Here is a 26,197-nt window from a genome sequence, read left to right on the forward strand (position 1 = left end):
TGGAGTCTTAACCACTGGACTGCCAAGGAAGACCTGGTAGTTTTTTTTAAGCTTCAGATTCAGTGGCTCTGGGGTGTGACTCAGGCAACTGTACACTTTTAAAAGCCCTCACAGGTGATTCTGATGTACACACTTGGTTAAAACTAGCTCACAGGTAGGTAGTTGGTGGCTGTAGTTTCCTCATAATGCTTGCTGCCAAGCCAGAATTCCACTGTCTTCCAATTAAGTCTACAATTAAAACTAATTTCAATCATCTCATTTCAGGACTGTGAAGACATTTTTAATTATAAATGCAGAAGAAAGCATAAAATAAAAGACTGAAAAATTTGACTAAGCAAAAGTACAAAGTTTTCTAAATGTCAAAAATGCTATAAACAAAGTTAAACGAGGGGAAATATGTGTACAAGTGACGAAGGTAAAGACAGAGCGTTCAGGGATTACGTGTAAAACAGACAGCTAGCGGGAAGCTGCTGCATCGCACAGGGAGCTCACTCGGGGCCTGTGATGAGGGAGACGGCGGGATTCCGGGAGGGAGGGAGGTCCAGGAGGGAGGGGCACGTATATACACACGGCTGGTTCACCGCACTGTACGGCAGAGACTAATGTGACTGTGAAGCAATTACATTCCAATAAAACAATCTTAAACACACACAAAAAAACAACGAAACTAAGAGAAAAATGTGCCAAGAACCTAAGAGGCATTTCACAAAAGAAAAAAATGTAAGAAATTTAATCTTAATGAAAAGCAAATATACGAAAGTAAAACCAAGGGATACCTTATTAAACTGTCAGAGGCAAAGTTTAAAAGCAAGGCCCCCAAATAGCCTGAGTGAGGTATATACATATATTGGACTACCATTATGCAGCAGACTTTGTTCATGTTTATCAAAAGGCATCAATCATCCAACAAACTGTGGAAAATTTTTAAAGAGATGGGAAAACCAGACCACCTTATCTGCCTCCTGAGAAACCTGTAGGCAGGTCAAGAAGCAACAGTTAGAATTGGACATGGAACAACAAACTGGTTCAAAACTGGGAAAGGAGTACGTAAACACTGCATATTGTCACCCTGCTTATTTGACTTCCATGCAGAGGACATCATGCTAAATGCTGGGTTGGATGAAGCACAAACTGGAAGCAAGAGTGCTGGGAGAAATATCAATAACCTCAGATATGCAAATGACACTACCCTAATGGCAGAAAGCAAAGAGGAACTAAATAGCCTCTTGATGAAGGTGAAAGAGGAGAGTGAAAAAGCTGGTTTAAAACTCAACATTCAAAAAACTAAGACCATCGCATCTGTTCCCATCATTTCATGGCAAACAGATGGGGAAATGATGGAAACAGTGACAGATTTCATTTTCTAGGGCTCCAAAATCACTCTGGACAGTGACTGCAGCCAAGAAATTACAACGCGCTTGTTCCTTGGAAGAAAAGCCATGACAAAGCTACACAGTGTATTAAAAAGCAGAGACATCACTTTGCGAGAAAGGTTCATCTAGTCAAAGCTATGGTTTTTTCCAGTAGTCATGTATGGGTGTGAGAGTTGGACCATAAAGAAGGCTAAACGCCAAATAATTGATGCTTTCGAATTGTGGTGTTGGAGAAGACTCTTGAGAGTCCCTTGGACAGCAAAGAGATCAAACCAATCAATCCTAAAGGAATATTCACTGGAAAGACTGATGCTAAAGTTGATAGCATCGATCCTTTGGCCACCTGAAGGAAACAGCCGGCTCACTGGAAAAGACACTGAGAATGGGAAAGATTGAGGGCAGAAGGCGGGTGGGCGACACAGGATGAGACAGTTGGATGGCACCACTGGAGGAAACTCTGGTAGATAGTGAAGGACAGGGAAGCCTTCTATGTTGTAGTCCATGGGGTTGCAGAGTTGGACACAACTCATCGACTAAACAACAATATCAATCTATTGAATGCATTAATCCATTAAAATGTTTTCTAAAGGTACAGTCACCTTCCAACTAGGGGACTGTTAGCATCATGGCTGCAAGGGATCATTCAGGCCGAGAAGGAGCTGGAGACAGGAACAACCTGCTGGTGAGGCTGATCCCGCCTGGAGACCCAGCCCCGAAGTCCACTCCTCTAAGGCAGTTGGGGCTTTTTTTATATCTTTGGCTTTCTTCCAGATTCTTTACAAGCTCCCAAGTTTCTTCACAACTCCACAGCTAGGTGCAGTAGTGGGGGATTCATTCATTCACTCCTTCAAATATTATGTATTTACTGAGTATCTAACACATATCAAGTGTTGTTCCAGACTTTGAAGAAACATCCCGGAACAAAACAAAGACCTTGTCCTCTCTGAGCTTATGGTTTAGTGGAGGAGACAAACCTTTCCTGTTAGGTTATGATGGTTGCAAGAGGAAATAAAGAAACTAATATCAGAGATGCTGCTTTGCACAGGCTGGTCAGAGAGGGCCTTTCTGATGAGACAATTTACAGAGAGCTAACTGAAGCAAGGTGGGGAGCCCTGTAAGCCCCTGAGGGTGCATTCCAGGCAAGAGGAACAGTGAGTGCAAAGGCCCTAAGGCAGAAAGGAATGGGAATTACCACTGGGGCTGGCCAATGAGCAGAAAAGGTGACATACCTATGGTTTCTCGTGAAAAGGAAGTGAAAGTGTTAGATGCTCAGTTGGGTTGACTCTTTGTGACCCCATGGACTAGCCTGCCAGGGTCCTCTGTCCATGGGATTCTCCAGGCAGGAATACTAGAGTGGGCTGCATTCCCTTCTCCAGGGGATCTTCCCAACCCAGGGATCAAACCCGGGTCTCCTGCATTGCAGGCAGATTCTTTACCATCTGAGCCACTATGGTTTCTAAATGGAACCCATTTTTAAGAAGAGGGACTAGACCTTATGACTTGAACCTAAGCCAAGCCTCCCATGTAACAGGGCACGGAGTCTTGGGCTCCTTGAGTTCTGCTCACTGTGTGTAGTACACAATGGCTCCATCTAGGAACCATCTAGAGACCTTAAAGATGAAAAGTGGCTCGGGAGGATGGCATGTATAGAAAACCCCCTGAGTAATGCAATTTGATCACCTCCAGAGGTAACATTTCCCTGAAAGAACAATAAGGGAGTAAGACACTTAATGCTCATAAAGGCTTGCTACTCTGAGAAATAGATCAGGGTTCTGCCATAGGATGTTCAGTTTCTCAGAAAAGCGTGTTGTCCCTTTGATGTGCCTAATGAGAAAAGTGAATCGTGGAATCAAAGCAGTTTCATGGGAGGAAGTGAGAAAGTTCTGAGTTTGGCTATCATATGGGGGAAGCACTTACTGACCAAGGGCTTCTGCGGACAGCGCGGCTGGGAATCCGGCTTCTGAAAGCGGCTGCGGACGCAGAGACACCAGACACGGTCCCCATCGCGCCCAAAGCGGAGGCAACCACTCTCAATCACGAGCCACGGTTCTCACCAAGGCCTGACGACATACGCCGCCGCTGGGACGCACAGCGAAGTGCACGAACACGCACAGGCACGCACACACGCACACGCGTACACACGCACAGGCACGCACGCAAACATCCTCAAACCTGCGCCTGCGTGCACGCGCACACGCAGCTCCCAAGTGTTGCCGCGCTAAATCCCAGTACCATGTGTCTCAGTTGTTAAGGATCCCGGTTTTCAGAATTGCCCCTAATTTATAACAAGGAGATGACTGGGTAAGTTGCAGACACTACAGAAGGATATTCATTGAAATTTATAAGGGTGAAAACGGAAAAGAACCCGAATAATGAAAATTGTAAACCACTAAACTTCCCGCAATAGAGTGTTGGCTGTATCTGCACGGAGCACCTATTACAAAGGATGCTGTTGGCGAATATCAATACTATGTACTCCTGAGAATAAAAAAGTCTAAACGGATGGTGATCAGGATATTAACAGTAGTGAAATGGTGAACTCTTTTTATTTCTCTGTGCCAGTTTAAATTTTTACAAATCATACCCTTTTTATGAGAAAAAAAGTCACTGCATTTCAGAAATTACTACTAACCACCTTCTTTTCCATCCCCCAAGAGCCAATGAATCTTTGCTGTACTTGATGGAAACGCTCACGTCGGAGAAGCCCAAAAGGACAGCGGTGGTCCCCTGCTGCCTGTAGAACCAAACCCCTACTCCTTGCATGGCATTTGGGTTCCTCCACGACCTGTCTTATTCCCACCCGCCTTGAGTATGACCTTGATCAGCCTGGCCTGTCCTTCTAATCCCCTTTCAAAGTACATGGCGCCTAAGCTCCCTTCTACAAGCCCCGCCTTCATTAGCCGACCCTCCATACTCTTTGAGTCTCGAGATTGTGCCATGCAGTGCGGCTTGTTAGGACCTTGCCTATCTCCACAAATAATGTCATGGAGATGCCATCTGGGCTGGACCCTGGGAAAGAAAATTCTTGGCAGGAGGAATGACAATGGCAGAAATCAGGAAGAATGTGCACAGCTGTTCTCAGATGCAGTGCAAGCCTCTAACGTAGGTCAAGGAGTGGCAAGAAAAGCCATACACAACTATTGGAAATGTCTCAGTATTTCTTTCTCCCTTCAGATAAACCTCTTTTTTCAGCTCCCATTACTGTGGTTGTCTTTCTCATGTCACACTTTTCAGGGAGGAGACCTCTGATCTCCCTATTTGAAAACTGACACCTGCCCCTCCATCCCTCACCAGGGTCATGGGCACATTCTCACTCTTTTCTGTTTATTCCACAGTGTGATCATTCACTACTGTTTACCTTTGCCAGAATGTAAACAACATGCTTTGTGTGTTGTTCCCCAAGAGCCCAGAAGAGAGTAAGCATCCATCTGTATAGCGCAGGAATGAATAATTTACTTAACTGCCATGGCACCCCACTCCAGTACTCTTGCCTGGAAAATCCCATGGATGGAGGAGCCTGGTATGCTGCAGTCCATGGGGTCGCTAAGAGTCAGACACGACTGAGCGACTTCACTTTCACTTTTCACTCTCATGCACTGGAAAAGGAAATGGCAACCCACTCCAGTGTTCTTGCCTGGAGAATCCCAGAGACAGGGGAGCCTGGTGGGCTGCCGTCTGTGGGGTCGCACAGAGTCGGACACGACTGAAGCGACTTAGCAGCAGCAGCATGTCCAGCTGTACGGTGCTTCTCAAGATCCTCTATGGAATAGTTTTAGGAAGAAATGATTTTGCTGGAGATTCCCACCTTTTCAGGTGGGGAGAAACAGGAAGCAAGAGTGGCAATTGTTGAAAAACGTGGTCTTTTCATTCACCCAGCAGTCAAAAGATGCAGAAAGTCTGCCCACTTTATCGCTGGCAGGGCATCAGGATATCCAGGGCTTAGATATTTCATTTGTGAGAATTCAAGTCTCCATCAACAAGAGGAAGATGAGGATGAAAACAGAACCGTAAGAGGCAAGAGTTAACACACAGCGCTCAGCTCCAGTAAGTTCAGCCATAAAAACCAACAGTAACTGTACCCTAGTCCAGTATTTATTGCAGTTAAAGAACTTTTACTCAGCCCTGTGCAAAATTTCCTTCGATCACCTCTTAAGTCTTGTTTTAAATTTTAAATCCTTAAAGTGGCCAGCAACTTAAGATCGGCAGGGGTAGGAGGCCAAGAATGGAAAGATAGTTATGTGGCAGCCTGGATGGGAGGGGAGTTGAGGGGACAGTGGATACATGCATATGTATGGCTGAGCCCTTTTGCTGTTCACTTAAAACTACCTCAACATGGTTAATTGGCTATATCCCAATACAAAAGTTTTGTTTTTTTTTTTTTATAAAGAAAATAATATAGTGCTTAACTAGATAGACCCAATTGCATTCTGCCACAGCAGTGGTATTTTTTACATAATTGGTTTTGTTATTGTAGTGTTATATATTTATAAATATATCTTCCTTTAGAAGTGCCAGCTCAAAAAAAATAAAAAAGAATGGAAAGAGAAAGGGCTGTTACAAGGTTTTCAAATGCTACTCAGACCAAATTTATCATTTTTTTTGAAATCAGAATTTAGGACTTGGAAGATGAAATTCTAGATCTGCAGCTGATGGCATTTTTTTTTTTTTAAGAGGAAACGACTGAATTAACTCTACTTTTAAATCTCAATTTAAACAGATTAAAAAATCTTGAGGCAAGGAGAAAGTACAATTTGCTACAATGACTTTCTGAAAAGATGTTATAAAACAAGCAAAGAGGAACTGCTTATGCTGGTAGATGTGAAAAGCCACACTCCATCACCTGCCTTAAACTTCCTGAAGTCCAGCCATGGTCCTTAACCCCAACACCCAGGTGTGTGTGTCGGGGAGGCAGGGGGGAGTCCTACTGAATCAGGCCCAAGAAGTACTGGGGAAGGCCTTGACTGAGATCCACAAACCAACCATTCACTAGAAAGGAGTATCCCTCCCTTTTCAAAGTGAGAAAAACTAGCCTACAACAATGTGCATATTTTTGTATTTCATAAGGGATCCTGCAAAGGGGGCTTTTAAAATTGCACAACTCACTCTGTGGTATATTGGGTTGGCCAAAAGTTCATTCGGGTTTCCTATAGCATATGGGAAAACCCGAATCGACTTTTGGCCAACCCAATAGTTTTCTAAGGTCAAAATGGGGCCTAGAGAAGCCTCAAGCCTGAGAGCAACTCAGGAGGAGCTAAAGAAAATCCTAATTCCTAAGGGAAAGTTATGAGGTATTATTTGACTAAAAGCATTACTCGGTTTGGAGTAGATGTGAGAGGAAAAAAACTAAATTCCTTGCATATAACTGTTATCAAAGGCCCATAATAAGGAATTTGTGCTTCCTCTTCCCAATACAAAATTGCAAACCTACCACAAAATCTTGGGTCATATTTTAGGGGAAATGATTTCCATCAATTATTCCTTCTCTGCTACAAAATTACAGATGCTCAAAATACTTAATCCAAAATTTTAATGGGAAAGTAGTGCCTTCCAATATCGTAAAACTTAAAACCCTTGCTGCTTGTTTTCTACCCTTGGGAAAGGATGCACGACATAGAGGAAATGAAGTCCAAAATCTCTCTCAAACCAATTTCATTTTATTTGGTAATTTCATTCTTGCTTTGAAGTCCCAGTGAATAGAGAAAGCAGGTGTCTGCCTCACTAATCATAGCCCTGGGTTTAATAACTCAAAGTTGGGTCTCCTAAGATAAAGTCTCTAAGGAAAACACTTAATGTAGAATATGACAAGCTTTCCCTAATGAGCAATTCAGTGAGAATTTTGCAGCATCCCTGGAGACAAAGGGAGGTACTTTGGAGTATTGTAAACCACGGCTAGAGATCACGGACTCCCTCTGAACTTGCCTACAAGCACCTGCTCAGGAAGGATACTGGTCATCTCAAAGCTATCAAAGGAAGAAATCTCAGTATCTTTCTCGGAAATTCACTCCTAGAGACATTTTACATATATGTCACTTAGCACAGTGGCTAGCACGTAAGTAGATGAGATACAACACTGGTGTTATGTAGCTTGTACTTTTCTGGAAAATCCCCTTTCAGGGGTAAAGATGAAGGTGATCACCCTGCCGCCCAAACACATCCTGGGTTCATTCCTCAGTTTCTCCTTCTTCCAGATTCTTTTGTCTGGTTTTTCTAAATTAGTAAAAGTAGTCTAGTCACACAAGACTGTTCAATCTTGAACTTTAATATTAGAGATAAGCAGAAATAGAAAGAAAACAAATTATAACCACTGCATAGTTCCTAGTCATTTATTAGCGTAGAATTTTCTGCAGGTTGGTGACCATTTTACGGGTTGAAAAAAGTTAACTGTAAGGCAATATAAACAATTTCCTCCAAGTTGGTATTGTAGCAGATCTTTGTGCTATCAGTTCATTTTCACACGCAACTACTGGAAATTTGTTTGGGACATTTCCAGTCAACCACTGGCTCAAACGGGATATGAGCCATCCTTTTAGCTGCTAACTGTAATGAGGTGTAGCAGTTTGAGATGATGACGCCCATGGCACAGCAACGCTGAAGTTAATTATCTACACCTTCCCAAACTGTTCTGACACGCTAGTCACTGTTCTGTGAGTTATGGGTTGTGGAATAAACAACTGGGACCCTAATATGCTAATACTGCACAGAATACTGAAACTAATAGTCCAAGCAGCAGCCGCTCCCAGCCTTTTGATTTCACAGACCACTATAAAAACCTCTAAATAGCTTTAAGAGAACTAAATCGGGATGGCAAACTTTTTATTTTTACCAAATAAGGGCATAGAGTAGACAAATTTTTTTAACTGAAAAATATATTTTGAAGTCATTATACCATCTTTTCTTTTTCCTATTTTGCCTCAGATCAACACCCTTCTGCTGGTCATTCAGGAAGGGTGGGTTGAGACTTCTAGCACCTCGGGTCCACAGGTCACAGCGTACGCACACTGACCCACAGCACTGTCGATTCCAGACAGGGCTCTTTCCTTATCCCTTCAAACTACAAATCCCACCTCCATCCCACTCCTACTGACTCACTGCCACTGTAAACTTGGATCCACCCCACTCCTACCAACTCACTACCACTGTTAACTTGGAGAAAGTTCACAAACCCCTAATTGAGGCCATGGCATTTACAGATATTTTTGTTCCTTTCCTTTAACTTTCACATATGTTATTCAACAAAAGTATTACTAAAAGCGCCTTCAGGGGACAAAGCTACTTTATTTGGACAAAATTTGCTACATATACAGAAAAACTTGAGATGTATTTCCAGTCAGCCCAATCCCAAGCATTTGGTAATTACAGCCAAAAGTTTGGAAACTCTTACTGGAGACGTGACCCTGTTTACAATATTTTTATTTTATGTGGAAAACACACACACACGAGCAGCTTCTACGAATATCTGTACATTCTATGAGAAGTGAAAATAGTTTCATGCTATAAAAGTTTACTCAAAAACAATTTCAAATTATTAGGCTTTAAATAATGAGATGATTTAATTTTATTAGAATAACAGAATATTATATTCAGTATATATTCTTCTACACAAAACACATTTGCACGTGTTTCTGAAAGCTACTTGTAAAAAAAAAATGTTTAGAGATACTATCTATCACATTTTGAAAATGTCCGGGTACTTTGGTAGTATTTTCTAAGCATTATGTTAATTTGCGTATTTTTTTAAGTAAGACAAAACTGGATGGTCAATGTGGGTTTGTGTAAGTTAACGTAAAATCTGGCATATTCTTTGACAAATCTTGCTTTCAAAAGCTTATTGATGCTGTTTTCTCTGCACATGATTTGTTTTACTAGCATCTGGGGGAAACGTATGGATCTCTTCTAACTTTCTCACTAACTCATGACTGCAGGAACTAGCAAGCTTACAGAGAAGTCAGACTGGCTCATCCTGTGCCTGAGGCTAGATGAGGTTCATTCCTGGCTCTCAGGAGGACTGAGGGAGAGTGGCCAGCCACACCTGACTGAGCACAATCGGAGGTGCCTGCCAACACCAGAGCTGAGAAGATCTCTTTAAAATACTGTGGATTTTTACAGGAAATCTTAGATAGGCAGGAGTGCTAAGTCTGCCGCTATCCTATTTCCCCACGAGAACATGCAGGGAGGGAGATGGAAATGCAAGGACACGAGGAGACTGCTTCAGAGTAGAGCAGCAGGAACCTCCTGTTGAGGGCGGAATAAAATATGATGAGAGGGAAGAAGCCTGGACAGTGGTTATAGAATTCTATCCTGACCTAAGACAAAGGGCCGGAAATTGGGCTATGTTTAGAAGAGCTGAAAAGGAAATGGAATAAAATTACCCAGGAAGGAGAAGTGGAACAGACTTAACAGGTCTGATCAATTCTGGAATCCTTTATACTCAATGCTTTCTCCACATTTAGGTCAAGAGTTCAGAAACAAAAGGACAGAGACCAAGCATCTGGGCACAGATGAACTAAGGCTCTTCCCTCAGGGCAGGTGAAATTGGGAAGCACATATTGTAAAATCCAAACACTATATTCCAAAAGGAACACAGAAACACCTTTGAATCGGAATGTATGACTCTAACTTTAGTCAGGTTGAAAGAGCCAGGCTCCCTCCACCAGTGTGAACGATCACGAGTCAGCTGTCCTGATGACACTGCTTTAGAGGCTAGAGTTGTGCTTTTCTTAGTCAAGATACATTTTATCTGTCTACAAGTCCAGTTCACAGAAGACATTCAAATTGTGTTTCACGTACAAAAGCAGTGAAGTCTAAGGTGTTTCCAGTGTGCTGCGCTGTAATATGGTGATCTTCCATCTTTCTACTCATCCCAAAATTACGTTCTTCAGATTTCTTGATTTTTCAAGGATGACCTTCTCAGTGGAGTTGTATTTTGCAGAAAAGTCCCAATGAACGCTGTAACGAACAGTTGATCTGAGATTCCAAGACAGAGATGAGAGCTACTAAAAATGGAATGTTTTTCAAAACACACTGCTAATTTAAGATAAATCCAAGTATTCTGAGTCAAAACATGAACTGAAGGCAGTTTTCTCTAAAGTCATAAATAGATTAACAAAATTCAGAAATAATCATAACACTCAAGAAAACCTTCAAGGAATAAAGAACAAAGTATCTGGGAATCTCAACAATTTTCCTGAAAATGTGCTACAAAGTTCAGAGTCACAAATAGCAGAATCCCACATTTCCAGTCACTGTGTTCATTTGAAGTACACATTTCATTTGTGCTATGAATGTGATATCCTAAAACATGAGAAAAAGTCACATATAGGTAGAAAATCTTTACAATAATTAAAAATTTTAGAGGAAATATGCTCATTTTTTAAAACAAAACATTAATATTCAATTTGCTATGAAATAAAAGCCCCTAAGCCAGCAGGAGGTAGGCACTAGCTAGGAGGGCGATCCCACATCTAATGCCTCAGGCCCTGTTCTTACCATCTGCACCTTTGCGGCAGCCCCTCGCAGAAAGCTTTTTCACTGTGACGTCACAGAGGTCTGGACTTGTGGCTTTAACAGTTCAGTGTGTAAGGCGGTAAGTACCCCTCAAGATCGGGTGCTCCATTCAAAGGTGACAAGACAACAATTGATAGGAGTGACAACAAAGCCGGAACAAGGTCAGGTGTGAAATGAAGATGGTGTTTAAGATCAGGGCTTCCTGAATGACAACCAGCCTGTACACTTAGAAACTGTACTTTCGTTGTGGAAATGATCCAAAGCTTTCTTCCAAACAGGGTCTAAAACTTCCGAAATACAAACAGCCGTCGTTTGAGGCTCACTTTCTTGTGTGTGCTGCTGTGTACTGACTCTCCCCAAATACCCAATCAACCTTAGGTAACTGAGTCAGTCTGAATCCTCACAGTGATGTGCAAGGCTGTGACATGCAGTGAGCCAAGAGGGTACAGACTTCCCATGGGACACACACTAGAAATGCTATGTCGTACAGTTAAGGCCAACATAAAACAACTTTAGGTTTCATTTAGAAGTTTCTAGAAGGCAACCATCAAATACTGATTATATTCATGCCATCAACTTTCCACTATGTTCAGGATTCTACACTATTTCCTGAAGTTATACAACAGGGACAAAAGACCCATTTTTATGGTATTTTCTCTAATATTTAAGATATTTTGAATTAAGCTAATCTTTGAGCCATATGCCCATTCATAACATACCAGGATGAAATCAAACCCATTACTAGGAAACACACTTGTATTTCCCAATATCACCTGCCACTATCTTTAAAATAATAGTATGCCAGTGTGAACTACCCAAATTAACATCAGAATGCCTACTGCTCAAGGGATTTCCCATACTATCTCATAATCTCCAGGAAACCAATTCCCTGCCTTCAAGCACCTTAGCTTAGTATATAAGAGTTTACCCCTCCCCTCATCCCCACCATCATTTTTATTCTTGGGCTCTTAAGTTTTTCCCTCTCTTGGGTCTCTTTCATTTGTACTCACAGTGTTCAGAATCTAAGAAGGTCTTTAAAATATTCATTCCAGTAGGGACCAAGTCTTTTCCTGGCTGATTCCTTGGGGATATATCAAATGCCTAGGCCCAGTCAATACTGTGGCTAGAATGGGCTAAGAGGAAACACTCCATTAATGAAAGTATCACAGAAGGACAGGTTTTTTAAAAAGTCAGTTATAATGGGAAAGCAGCTAAATAGGCAATACATATTGCCTAATAGGCAATACATATTGCCTAATCAAGTTAAAATGTAACTTGATTTTTAAAAAATTCTGATTTTTTTCATTGTGCCATTTATTAAATATATATCAGTCAATTCCTATTAAACCACGCAAAGCAAGGGGACGGAGGATGCAGTTACAGTATATTCTATATAGTTAATTAGGTTCTAAATGTCTTCTAATAGAAACGTTATCAAAAGTTCTGTTCTACCAATTTCTGTATTACTGGAATATCTACTACTAATAAAACTTGGAATAAATAATTAACACCCTACTGAGCTAGCACTCAAGTCTCTAAAGTTCCTTGAATTCTCCTCATCCTTTCCCTTTAATCTTTTTTTAATTGCTCTGAATACGGTCTTAAAAAAATCAACCTTTCCCCAGTTTTGGTCAAAAGAAAAAGGAGGCAATCATATTTGACCATCAACGTAACTACCCATCCCAGAATGCTTAAATCTCTTAATCCCAGCAGGAATAAGCCAGAGAGGACACCTACCAATCACAGCACTCCAGTCACCCAAAGAATGCCCGATTCTCCCGTCAAACGCCAGTTCTCCATCCATCCCCTTGGTAGAGAATGCCCTAGTTCACAGTCTGGGTCTCCTTCAGAGTAACCCCCAGTGTTAAAACAGTGCACGTGGAATACAGGCAACTCCATTTTTAAGGGGAATAGTCCTTCTTGGAAAGCAAAGTTCTGTTCCTTCTCCTTCTCATTCACACAGTCTGCTTCATGGCCATTTTCCTTTCCTAATTCACTCATTCGACAACAGGGAGAGAAGCAGGCGAGCCGAGCGGCTCCTTCCCCTCTCTGTTGGCACTTCCGTCCCACATGAAAGTATCTCATCTGGAAACTGGCAGCATTTTGCCACTGGTGTATCTGGATCTATTGGGTAGAATTCGCATATCCTGCTATGACCATGCAGAGGCCATTTCCAGATTGAAGTTTTGTAATTACTACCTTTAGGACTGTCACCTGACAATTATTTAAACTTTGTCCTCCTGATCAAGAATCACCTCTAAGGAAGCGACACTACATGTGGTAGACAGAAAGGCAAAAAAGTTGATCAAATTGGCATGGGAAGATTATATAAACTGCCTGGGAAAATATGAGGTCCATAAAAGCTCCCAGATCTTCAAAAGATAACTGTCTCCAGAGTATGACATTGATACTAACGGCTGAGAATTTGAGACATGCATGCTAACTTAGAAATACAAAATTATAATGCCTGTTCTTCTATATGTTTTAATAAATCTATTGATTCATCTAGTAAGTCATTATATATACAAAAACAACAATTTCCAGAGTTCCTAAATATTTCCAACATAGTCAACTTAGGGATCCAAGATTCTGAACATGCCATCACCAAAAAAAATTGCAAACCTAAAAAACAAAAAGGAAAAAAAATTAAACAATGTCAAAAGGAAAAGATTTTCTTAGAAAAGGTCAGTATTTTATAATTTTCAAAATGACATTTTAATGCTTTCTCCCCCATTTACAGTTATAAGTTTTTAAAGTCTAACATCAAAGTTCTCCTTAATAACAAGGCTATTTACTTACAACAAAATAAATACTAAACTATACTCATACACATTACCTATTTAAATATTTAATGGGTCAAAATACCTTCATATTTATAGTTTGAAAATATAAAGTGGTACTGATTTTGGCTTTATTTTTTTTTTAAAAGCTATCCTTAAAGGTAACAAACATTCAGATGCATAAATGAAATTTTTTATTTCCTTCTTATGTAACTCACCTTTAGAAACTATGTTTTAGCCAGTTAATAGTAGTTAAAGTCTCTGTACTTCTATTACTAGCTTTTAGCACATGAAATAAGAAAGATGACCTTCAAAGTTCTTGCAAACTCAAAAAGGGTCCATCTATATAGGATTTATTTGAAAAAGAAAAACAATTTTGTTTTGGAAAATATAAGACATGGTTATTTTTAACCAGTAATTCTCATAAAAACATTAATACACAAAAATCAACTATAGGAACAATTCTCCTAATTACAGGCTTAAAAACCATGCTATTTAGACAAGCCTACTTAATGATTCCATAGAAAATTGAAAGTTCAGAGTTCACATTTCCAAAAGAGGAAAACAACAAATTAGGAAACAAAATAAAAAAAGGAAACAACCTATTGTATACTGCTTTTTTTTAGAACAAGGATAGGGTGAATTATTTAAGTATAAATTGAGCTCACAGATATAAAGTTATTGCACTCTAGATTAGCCAAAACAATGCCTGGATTTACATAACATGTAAATAAGTTTATCATCACAGAAAGTCATATAACATGAAATAGAAGAATATATTTTATAAATTTTAGGTCATTCTCAACATCTGAGAAAATACTATCCATAAAATACTATTTGTGATACTATTTGTAAGAAAATACTATTTGTAGGGAAATTAGGTGATGTTTAGAACTATACTATAACTGAGTCTCTAGAAGAAAACATGAAAATAAATGACTTAAAAAAAATAATTTTTAATGCTATCAGTATTTTAGAATTTGCCCTCTATATTATTCTCTGGAAAGAATGACCATTTCATTTTCTCAGCATTTCACCAACTAAACAAACTGATGTATAATTTATTTAGACTAAATGTAAGTAAATTTATAATATTATTTTTGCTATTAATGCCATTACATGTAGTAGAGGAAATGAAATAACATAAAGAACCACTTACTCTGAAAAAGTAGCTAAATATAAGATCTGAATTTGAGCAAAGAATCTGCTGAGATTCCATTCTGGGGGGCTCTGGGAGGATCAGGTCTAGGAATTGCCTGCTACATCAACACATTTAACAGGACATGGTCCATCAGAATAAACTTAATAAAGAGAGCCTCTACACCCCCCTAAAAATGTTTTACTATAATAGAGTGCTGCTATCATAAAATATAATTTGAACTAAGATACATGTAATAATTAGAGCAGAGGTCACTGATAGAACTAGCACTCTTAATGGGCACTTCACATTTTAAAAAACCAAAAGCACATACATACATAAAACATCAAAATTCTTTATGACAGAAAAACCTGTGGCAAGAATCCTTACTATCTAGTCTGAAAAACTTATTAAGTCCACAGTTCCTTTTGAGAGCAAACATATATATTGGTTTTCCAAGGGGAAAAAAAAATTATTTCAATCTGCAAATACTTAACAGTCTGAGGTGCTTTCCTATAATAAACATTTTGCTGCTACTTAAGTAGCTCACAAGATCTCAATTTTTTAAAAGTATGTTTAACCAACTCTAAAAGGTTTAATTGATATATAGTTTTATATAATTAATCCTTTTGCTATTAAACACTCGAACCAGTTTAGTTAGGGTGCCAGCATGTTGTTTAATATCTTTTGTTCACAACTTACAAAAAAAAAAATTAAGCTTATAAAGAAAGGAATTGGGGTGGGAGAGGAGACACAGAAAAACATGAAGGCCTCGCTTTGTCCCAGGCTTTGCCATTACCATTCTGTCTGCAGTGGTTTCAGGACGAGGCGATCGCACACCTTCTAGTCAGAAATCAGATGACCTCAAAACAACCTCATTTCAGTCTTAGGCCTCATGTCTTTCCTTTAGAGCTAAAAACAAAAATACATGTGAATGAACAAAAGGTCATGAAATGAAATCTCTAACATGACACTGAAATGTAAAATATTATAAGCCACTATTAATCTCAGAAAAATGAAAAGGTACACATTTCCATCCAGAGTATTGTAACCTTACTTAGAATGAGAGGGTACTCTTCTTACCCTGTCAGCTGCTAGGTATGACAATAATGACAATTTAATTCCAAGGTAGTTCAACAAAGTCAAGAGTAGATTATTCATTCATCTCCTGAGATTATGAAATGTTTATTTCTTACAGAGTTAAATATAACAATATCATTAATGAAGTTAATGGTGTTAGACAGCAACTAAGCTCTTCATTATGCACATAAACCAAGGCAAGAAAGAAAAGTGTAATAATGAACCAGAAGAATGATCTGGCCCTAAGAAACACATTTTTGTGTATTCTAAGAACTCCTCATTCCAACAGTAAAGTAGACGAAAATTAACCTGTTTCTACAATTAAAGTAAGTGCTCACTCATTCAACAAACACTGAACGTCCTAAATGCTGGAAGCCAAATGCTAAATTGAAGGATGGCTCCAAACCTCAGTGAGTGGGATCCTAGCCTTTTATTTCCTAACTTTTTGTCTTAGGTCTGGGTTATAATGCTAAGGAAGGCAGTATGTATCAGGGACAACAGAATGAGACTGTAGGGCTGGAAACAAAACCCACTGAGAAGCAAGCTCTCATGATGCAAGTGAATGTCAGCCACCAATTGGTCTCTTCTTAATTTTTTTAAAAAAATTTTAACTTTTTTGGCTGTGTTGGTCTTTGCTTTCTCTGGCTGTGGCGAGTGGGGGCTACTCTCTCATTCTGGTGTGAGAGCGTCTCACTGCAGTGGCTTCTCTTGTTGCCGAGCATGGGCTCAAGCTCGTGGGCTGCCTGCCGTACTTATGGCTCACAGGCTCAGGAGTTGCGGTGCTTCACAGCATGTGGGATCTCCCCAGACTGGGGATCAAACCAGTGTCCCTTACATTGCAAGGCAGATTCTTAACCACCGCACCACCAGGGAAGCCCTGGTCTCTATTTTAGTGTGAAGCTTGTGTTTTCAAAACCCTACATTAATCCTGAAAATTAGTTCTCTTTCATTTGTACAGCCTCAGTGGTTTCAACAACAAGTGTAAACATCTCAGACTATTTCGTAAGGCTAAATGAGCCAAGAAGCTTTCAAAATTACTTACTATAACAGTATTTCATTCACCTGAAGCCACAATTTAAAACTCAGAAACTCTGCAGCCAAAGTTCCACTAAAAGAGATGGCCTTAACTATAGTGTAATGAAAATGAATATCTTATAAATTTTTATGCTATTCATAAATATCCACTAAATAAAATACATGAATTACCACTCAAGTCTACACATTGTTTAATGTTTTGCATTTTTCTGCTTGATCTATACCAATGAAATTCTTTAACTGTATATGAATATGGCACTTTACCAAAAAATATCAAAATATATACACATGATTCAATTTAAGCTCTATGTTTGTCTTAAATCAGGGGTCATAAACACATCTGAGTTAGTTTATCTTCTTTGATTTTCCATGTGAAGTCTGACTAAATTTAGTATCTAGACAACTGTTACAAAGCTAAATGGTTTGACTCTGAAGTTTCTAGGTCTCTGAACCATCCTTTAAAGTAATAAATTGTAATTTATACTTAAATATTTAGAATAAAGAAGAAAAGAACAGTTTTGAGTCATATCTAGATTTAGGGTATGATTTGCCTCAAGTGAAAATATTAAAAACAAATTCAGTAAGCTTTGAAGATCATTTTCCCATGGATGTTCATAAGATGATTCTGTAAGCTTTTTATTTTGATGCATTCAAATTTTCATTAAGGAAAACTGCATGCTGGTCTTATGTGTAAGCAGTCAGTGCTGCCTCCTTTATCACGTATGTCATAGATTCTTGTTTTTCCATTGCAATAAATTTCAAAGAAAACATAAATAATCAATATACTTTTTCTATAAGCTTTAAACATTTACCTAATAACCTCAAATTTGTATCTTACATCAACAAAGAGAACTCACAGTTCTTCTCAACTCATATTTGCTAGCATTCTTTGGCAAAAATCAATAAGTAGCTGCCTCTTTCAAAACTCAAATCTTTCCCTTGAGTAACTTTTAGCTTCACAGCTTCATTTCCCCCTTTTGCTTCAGTCATAGTATGTTTTGTCATTCAAATTACAGCTCTATCATATTCTCTGAACCAATCCATCCAACCCAGAAAATGCAACAACAAATATCTGATACTATTCTTCAAAGTCTACAATTTTCACTGCTCCCACTTTGGTCAAGGCCTTTAATGATAAACTAATGAGATTTTAATACTCAGAAGAACATGTTTTACAGCTAATTAAGGCAAGTAATTTTATACTCAGTTTTAAGTTATACTAATCATAAAACTCCATTTGTCACTTCAAGACTCCTATATTGAGGTCTCCTGTTTAATAAAATCAAGAGTTCCATTAAGTTAATTATAAATTTCAACAAATCATAGAATCAAATTTCTATAAAAACAATGCCTATCTGTTTAAGTGCACCCAATGAAATATACATTCTCATGAAAATCAGTCCCTTAGTTTAGATGTTACTATAAGTGCCACACATTTATCAGTCAGAAAATCCCAAATTCAAAGATTCAATGAGAAGATGGGAAAAAGCTCAAAAAAGTGATGTTGAGACAACTGCTAGCCATTTGGAAAACTTACACTAAATCCTTACCTTCATTCCTTTACAGGACAAATCCCAGGTACACCACAAGGATAAAGTTACAACATGAGACTACAGAAATACTTGAAGAAAAAACACAGGAAGGACTTCATGATTTTTTTAATTGTAGAAGTCAAAAAGAGGTCACAATTGATTTTATAAAAGATAAATCAAACAAAAAATCAATTATAAACAAAAACAAACAATACACCAATGAAAATATTTGCATCAAATATTAATATGCACAGTCTTGACAAATTGCTAAGAAAAAGACAATTCTCTGGAAAATGGGCAATGACTACAGACAATTCACTGAAAAATAAAAATGATCTACAAACATGAAAACATCTTCAAACACTCATAACTTAAGAAATGCAAATTAAAACAGCATACTAACACATAAGCAATGACGATCAAGAATCTGGGGGATGGGGTGCTCAACTATATCACTAGGAGAGGTATAAACTGATACTAAATGTTTGTGGAACAATGGCAATATCTACAAAAATGTAGAAACCTACATGCTTTTGACCCACAAATTTGACTTCTAGGACCAGGATTCTTTATATTTCTTCTTTCATGTATGCAAAAATATTTGTACAAGGAGACTATAGTGACAATATTACAGCTCTAACATTAATGTACAACAATGAAAGAAAAATCTGGAAAATCATCCCAATGTCTGTCAAAAGGAAGCTGGTTTAAAAAAGTCATGTTTCATTTCATCTAGCTGAGGAAAGGTGTCCTAGATAAACACGTTTTACCAACTATCTGAAAGAACAGCAGTCCTATAAAACCTTTCATACGTCAAAACAGAATAAAGCAAAGAAGCAATTACCTTAGGACACATCCTGCTAACGGATGCACAAAATAAATCGAGATAAGCACAGATGCTCACAGGGTTCAAAGCTATGGAAGCCGGACACCAAGATGCTGAGTGTGGTTCCTGGGGAAAGATGTTAGTGGGGCCACTTTCACTGACTGGGTTGCACATCGCCTCTGTAATAGCCAGCTGGAAGACAGACACTGAAGGCTATTTTGGCTTTTTTTCATAAAAGCAAAAATCCTCCTTGGAATTCTTCTGGTTAGAGAAAATAGGCACTAAAGTAGGACTTTCTTTAAAATGAAGTAGAATAAAGAGAACTTTCGAAAAGTAGGGGATACCAGTATCAGTAAGTGCATAAATGACACCACTAAACAAATAGATATACAATATCATTCATTTAAAAAATAATTTTTAAAAAGCATGCAAGAGTGTGAGTAAAAAAAGGAAAAAACATGAAAATTATGAAAAGCTATCTAAGAAACTGTCAAAACACATAAGAATTGGGGGAAGGGCTTTCTACTTATTACTTTATAACTACTGTATATAATTTTTGTTATATATGTAATTATTGTTATATAACTAAAATGTTTTTCAAGGACGCTTTGCTATTTCAGCATTTCAAGACTATGGATTGATTTCACAAAATGGAAGAGAATTTACAGCCTTGAGTCACATCTCACAGCCATCCTCTGAACGTGAGAATTGTCTGAGGACCACAGGGGCACTCAGTGGTCACCTCGATATAACCTGTCGTCATGGCCCTGGGCACTGTGCTTCCTGAAGCTGGCCACCACTAGCTCCTTCATGTTCTTAAATCTGCACCTGCAGGCAAAGTACACTCTCACTCTTATAAACCAGGGGCAGGCTGCAAGGTCTTGAGTTTACATTTAAGTGCCTAACGGGCTATCCAATAATAGCTCAGCATGTGCCTTGAAGTCAGTCATCGCTTGTTTACCATACCCTCTGTCCTAGAGACAGGGCCAGTCCAATGAGTGTGCTGCTGCTAGAGATGTCTCCAGCGATCTTAGTCGCCAAACCCAACTCCTTCAAATGACAATCTTGCCATTCAATGTGATACCCACTATGATAAACAATACATGAAACTGGCCAGGCTTCCCAGTAAAACACTGCTGAAGAAAATCAGTCTCCTAGGAAGGAGGAAAAAATGAACAAAATAGGCTCCAAAAAAAAAAAATCTGTCCATTTAAAAATGGTCTTAGCTCTATAAACCTTTTCATGTTTATCCAAAATCAGCACTAAGCAGAGACAGAACTTTTCAATTATTCAGCAGGACAAGGAGGTATATCTCCTCCCCTGGCACTATGAGATGTTGGCACTTACAGGAGTCCTTCACCCTGAAAAGTTTATGACAAATGGACCTGATAATTACAATGCACCATTTCTCACTGGGAGCCACGGTGCATAACCATTGGCATGTACACAATTTTGAACATTTCCAACCTGCATTTTTCTTCAGTTATTAGGCCACTATAATTGAAAGTGCTGTGGGACTTATCAGCATATTAATTAATGCTAATTAATTTTACCTGAGCCCTTACTAATGTATTCTAATAAATTCCAAACCCTTCTCTCTCTCCTATGTAAGGGTACACAGGGATCTCCTTCCTAAGGCTAACTTTTCCCCTATCACACAGTCCCTGTGGAATTTTATTCCATGAATGAGTCCCTCCTTCATTTACATCTTCCGTTTTCTCTCCAATGGTTCCTTTCCTTTTGTCTACACACTTTCAGATTTCCTGATCCAAAGGCTAATCCACAATCCATTTCCTTGAACACATCACTGAGTTTAGCTAATGTCCTTTTTCCTCTTTGTGTTTACTGCCAAGTTTGTAGAGGGATCTACATTTGCTCATTCACTCAAAAGTATTTTCTGAAAAGTGACTACGTACCAGAGCGTGGGGACACAAATCAGCAAGGCCCCTCCCTTGGGGAGCTTATGATTCCATTACACAGATAAGCAAATACAGTTTACTCCTAAGTACTCCTAAGGCACTCTCTTACAGGCTCCCTGCATACTCCTAACAAACAGCATCTTCTCTCTTCAACTGATAATTCAGTTTCTGAAATGACTTCTATTCTGAGCTTAAAAGCACAAACTGTTACTGATTTTTGTATCTTCCATTTCTCAGTATTTAGCTTAATGTTGTTTTCTATATGTAATGTTTTCTATATAGTAGGTATTCAAAAGGTGCACAGTGGACAAATCAGAATGGAAGAAAACAGACTGATAACAAAGCTAATTACAACAGTACAAGAAAGCAAGCATATTTAATAATATTCCCTACTAGTAGGTATATTTCAAACTGCCTTATGGATTTGCCCTACTTTCTCCCATAATGATGAGATATATATGAACTCAAACAAGAAATGTCTTTAAACAAATGCCGTGATACAATCTGATCACTATGTGAAACAATGTTCAGATTACACTGCAATTCATTTGTGCTTACTACAGTAACTGTGGGTGGCAGTGGTCTAGTTCTCCCATATTGAAATTACTAAAATTAGATAACAGACATCCAGGTAAGCCCTACATTGAAAAAAATGATTTGTTACAAATAATACAAGCCAATGACCATACTAACTAGCCCATACTAACTAGCCATTATATCCTACAAGTTACTGGATGTATGCTTCCCTTCACATGTATGTGTGTATGGGGCTGTTCACTTTGAAACTTTGCAGAATACTGCTATTCTCTCCATTCTTCATAGTTTTAGCAAATGCTAAACATCAGTGTCCACCATATTTATCGATTTTAGCAGCAAATTAACATACTTATGTTCTGGTAAATGAAAATAAGCATCGAGTATTTTCACCTTATTTTGGTAGGTGGAGCAAGATATCAAATTTAAGTTAAACATTTAAGGGTTCTGACTATATTCCATTAGAACTATTAGAACAAATCTAGAAAGATATTTAAGAGTTATTTTAGAAAATAATATATTCATCTAACATAAGCTGTAGATATTTTAACTCTTCTCAGGCCTTTTTTTTTTAATTACAGTATAATTGCTTTACAATATTGTGTTAGTTTCTGCTGAACAACAACGTAACTCAGCTGTATGTATACAAATATCCCCTCCCTCCTGAGCCTCCCTCCCCCTCCATCCCACCCCGCTAGGTCATTACAGAGCACTCTTCTGACTTCCAATAAATTTTATCTTCTTATAACTAACACTTCATATTTTTTAAAAAATGATACAGTACAAAATGATACAGTACAGTACAGAACTCTACACTTGGTTATGCTATATCTCCCTTCACTTTTGGCCTATTTTTCCAAACTATCCAGATGTTGAAACTATCTTGATTCTGAAAACTGATACACTTGCCTCTTTCCTGGTTTTCAATTACAGAAATTCAGTTCAGCACAGCTCACTCATGCTTGCTTCTCAGCTTTGCAGAAGCAGGGCTATGATACCTGGAGAAAACATTCTATGTCCCACAAGCCTTCTGGGGTTACATTACCTAGCTGATTCCAAGATCCAGAACTAATCCTCTAAGGGTCTGCAAAAATAATCAGTTAAAGGTATCCAGGAGAGTCCTCTTCCAGAGGTGGACCGATTTCAGTGGACTAAGACCAGAATACCATTTCAGCAGCAAATAGCTTCAACAGCCAACAGAACCAAGAGAAATGAGAGCCCTCTGGTCAGTGATTCTCACACACCCGTGTCCACAAGCAAACCATGCTGGAAACCAATATATAATCAAAGGGAATCAGATAACTGAATCATTTGCTCACTGAATCTTTCCAGGTAGACATGCCACACAGAAAACCAAATTATAATCAAGCATTTGTTCAGGGAGCACAGAAATCTAAGCAAAATAATTCATTATCTAACATATTTTAAAACATCAGGGTAAAGTCTCTGCTATCATTCTCTACCACAGGATTATTACTCTAGTAAAACTGAGTATTAAATAGGGTGCTCGGTATTCGAATTAACAGTATAAAACCCTGCCTGTATTACCTGACTAACCAACTCCATTCCTGACAGTGCCACTTCTTACCTAGATACCCCATCAGGCTATGATCAAGTTCGGCCGGCCTGCAGGTTAGTCTGCCTTACAGACGCTGTAGTCATACTGATACAGCTCAAGGCCAACTCCAGGTTCTGTAGGCTCTGGGGAGCTTCTAGAGACCCCATCACATGTGCTGGCAGGCTCAGGGCCCCTTCCTCCATCTTCAAGGTCAGCATCAGCAGCAGTGCAGCTCTTCAAATCCCTCTGACTCTGACCATCCAGTCCCCTCCTTTCACTTGTCAGGCCCCCTAAGATTATATACCCCACCTAGATAATCCAGGATAATCACACCATCTCCAAATCCTTAACTTAATCATATCCACAAAGTCCCTTCTGCACTGTGAGTTAACATACTTATAGTTTCTGAGGCTTAGAATGTGACATCATTGGAGGATCATGATTCAGGCCTACACAGAGTTACTGCATATATACTACAGTCTCACCACTGATTCTATGTCACCCATTTTAAATTTGGTGAAAAAGTTCAATTTATCCGGAAACTTCAATACTATTAACTAAGGAAGACATGGCTATTTCCATGCACAGTTTATATTAAAATTAGACTTCAGTTTTCTATTTCAGTTTTTACACAAGATGACTGATGTTTGATATACCAATGGGGGAAAGAAAAAAAATATGAGTTAAGCAATCATTAAAGCCTATACCCTGTACCAATTAATACGGGACCAATTAGCCAGAATGAAGCTAATATATGAGAGATCTAAATGTTTTATTGAGTTTCTCCTATTAAAAATGGCAAATATGCAAAGGATGGAAACAAACTACTGAGTTTATTAATCAAACTCTAATTACCAAACAAGCGCAACCTTTCAACTGTCTCAATTTTAAGCATCCTATTCACCCACCACCTAATCTTCCAGAGCAGTCGTCCTGACTGTTGCTTACCTCCTGGAGATGCCAGCTCCAACAATTCCTCAACCATAACGAATCCTTCAACTCATTGATCCTACCACTTTTTTGTTATTCCTCCCCTGTCCTGATCCTCACATCCTAGTCTCACAGGCCACCACTCCCTAAGGATACATTCTTGCCCCTTGCTCCTCTCATCTCATGGTACCACAACTAGCAAAAACCCAACATTCATATCCAACTTTCTGCCTACTTCATGCCAAATCTCCACCACTAACTTCAAACAGCCCCTTTCAGCCACCTCCTAATCAAACTACATTTCCTCAGTCCACTGAGTTTCCACTTTCCCAGATAATGATTTCACACCACCCACCCTCTGTAACCCTGAAGACCTTTCTTCCCCAATTCTCACTTTAAGGTGATAACTGTTACTTTCTGTTTCGTTCAGCAAATAGAAACCAACAGATCCATGGGATCTCACCTCATCCTGTACCCACTGACTTGCAGTTTACCCATATATGCTCCTCTGTCTCCACTGGTCTGGATTAATTGGCATTTCCTCACTGCAGTCTTTGACCTTTTCCCTTCTTTTAAAAAATCAAGCCTGCAGCTCTAGTTCTAGCCCCCGCCCCACGCCCCTGCTTCATCGCCTTTTCTCTCTGTAGAGCATGTTTATAAGCAGACAAAAAGCCTGGAATTTTCCCCATTACACACACCTATTCAGTCATCCTTGTCCCATCTTCTCCTGGGCCTCCCTTGTAGCTCAGCTGGTAAAGAATCCACCTGCAACGCAGGAGACCTGGTTCGATCCCTGGGTTGGGAAGACCCCCTGGAGAAGGGAATGGCAAACCACTCCAGTATTCTGGCCTGGAGAATTCCATGGACTGTGTAGTTCATGGGATCACAAAGAGACACGATTGAGGGATTCTCATGCACTCTCCTTAGCCCACACACCAGGTGCTCACCCACAACATACCACAAAAACTTCTCATCAAGGTCATCAATAATCCTTCAGTTCAGTTCAGCTCAGTCGTGTCCAATTCTTTGCGACCCCATGAAATGCAGCACGCCAGGCCTCCCTGTCCATCACCAACTCCCAGAGTTTACTCAAACTGATGTCCATCGAGTAGGTGACGCCATCCAACCATCTCATCATCTGTCAACCCCTTTTCCTCCTGCCTTCAATCTTTTCCAGCATCAGGGTCTTTCCAATAACAGTTCTTTGCAACAGGTGGCCAAAGTATTGAAATTTCAGCTTCAACATCAGTCCTTCCAATGAACACCCAGGACAGATTTCCTTTAGGATTGACTGGTTTGATCTCCTCACAGTCCAAGGGACTCTCAAGAGTCTTCCTCAACAACACAGTTAAAAACCATCAATTCTTCAGCATTCAGCTTTCTTTATACTCCAACTCTCATATCCATACATGAATGACTACCAGAGAAATCTTTGTTGGCAAAGTAATGTCTCTGCTTTTTAGTATGCTGTCTAGGTTCGTCATAACTTTTCTTCCAAGGAGCAAGCATCTTTTAATTTCACGGCTGTAATCACCATCTGCAGTGGTTTTGGAGCCCAAGAAAATAAAGTTTGTCATGGTTTCCATTGTTTCCCCATCTATTTGCCATGAAGTGATGGGACGGGTAGCCATGATCTTTGTTTTTTCAATGCTGAGTTTTAAGCCAACTTTTTCACTCTCCTCTTTCCAAAGGCTCTTAAGTTCCTCTTCACTTTTTGCCATAACGGTGGTATCATCTGCATATCTGAGGTTATTGATATTTCTCCCGGCAATTTTGACTCCAGCTTGTGCTTCTTCCAGTCCAGCGTTTCTCATGAGGTACTCTGCATATAAGTTAAATAAGCAGGGTGACAATATACAGTAACGTACTCCTTTTCCTATTTGGAACCAGTCTGTTGTTCCATGTCTGCTCCTAACTGTTGCTTCTTGACCTGCATACAGATTTCTCAGGAGGCAGGTCAAGTCATTCTTCCATCTCTTGAAGAATTT

The 26,197-nt window shown here is 39.2% G+C and overlaps 1 protein-coding gene across 2 annotated transcripts in view; it reads right to left on the reverse strand.

The window, feature by feature from the left end:
• Window positions 1-26,197, reverse strand: part of XKR6 (XK related 6) — a 254,459-nt gene that overhangs the window by 155,708 nt on the left and 72,554 nt on the right. Inside the window, exons 2-3 of one of the 2 annotated variants that reach the window (XR_010659528.1) lie at window positions 15,595-15,707; window positions 12,126-13,499 (exon numbers count right to left, since the gene is read on the reverse strand). The exons of the other annotated variant lie outside the window; for it this stretch is intronic. The gene's annotated coding sequence lies outside the window, so the exon portion shown is untranslated. Of the gene's footprint in view, window positions 1-12,125; window positions 13,500-15,594; window positions 15,708-26,197 lie in introns of those variants that run through there. 2 annotated transcript variants of the gene reach the window in all.

The sequence above is a fragment of the Muntiacus reevesi genome, chromosome 17, assembly GCF_963930625.1.
Source record: "Muntiacus reevesi chromosome 17, mMunRee1.1, whole genome shotgun sequence".
In the NCBI taxonomy this organism is placed as follows: Eukaryota; Metazoa; Chordata; class Mammalia; order Artiodactyla; family Cervidae; genus Muntiacus; species Muntiacus reevesi.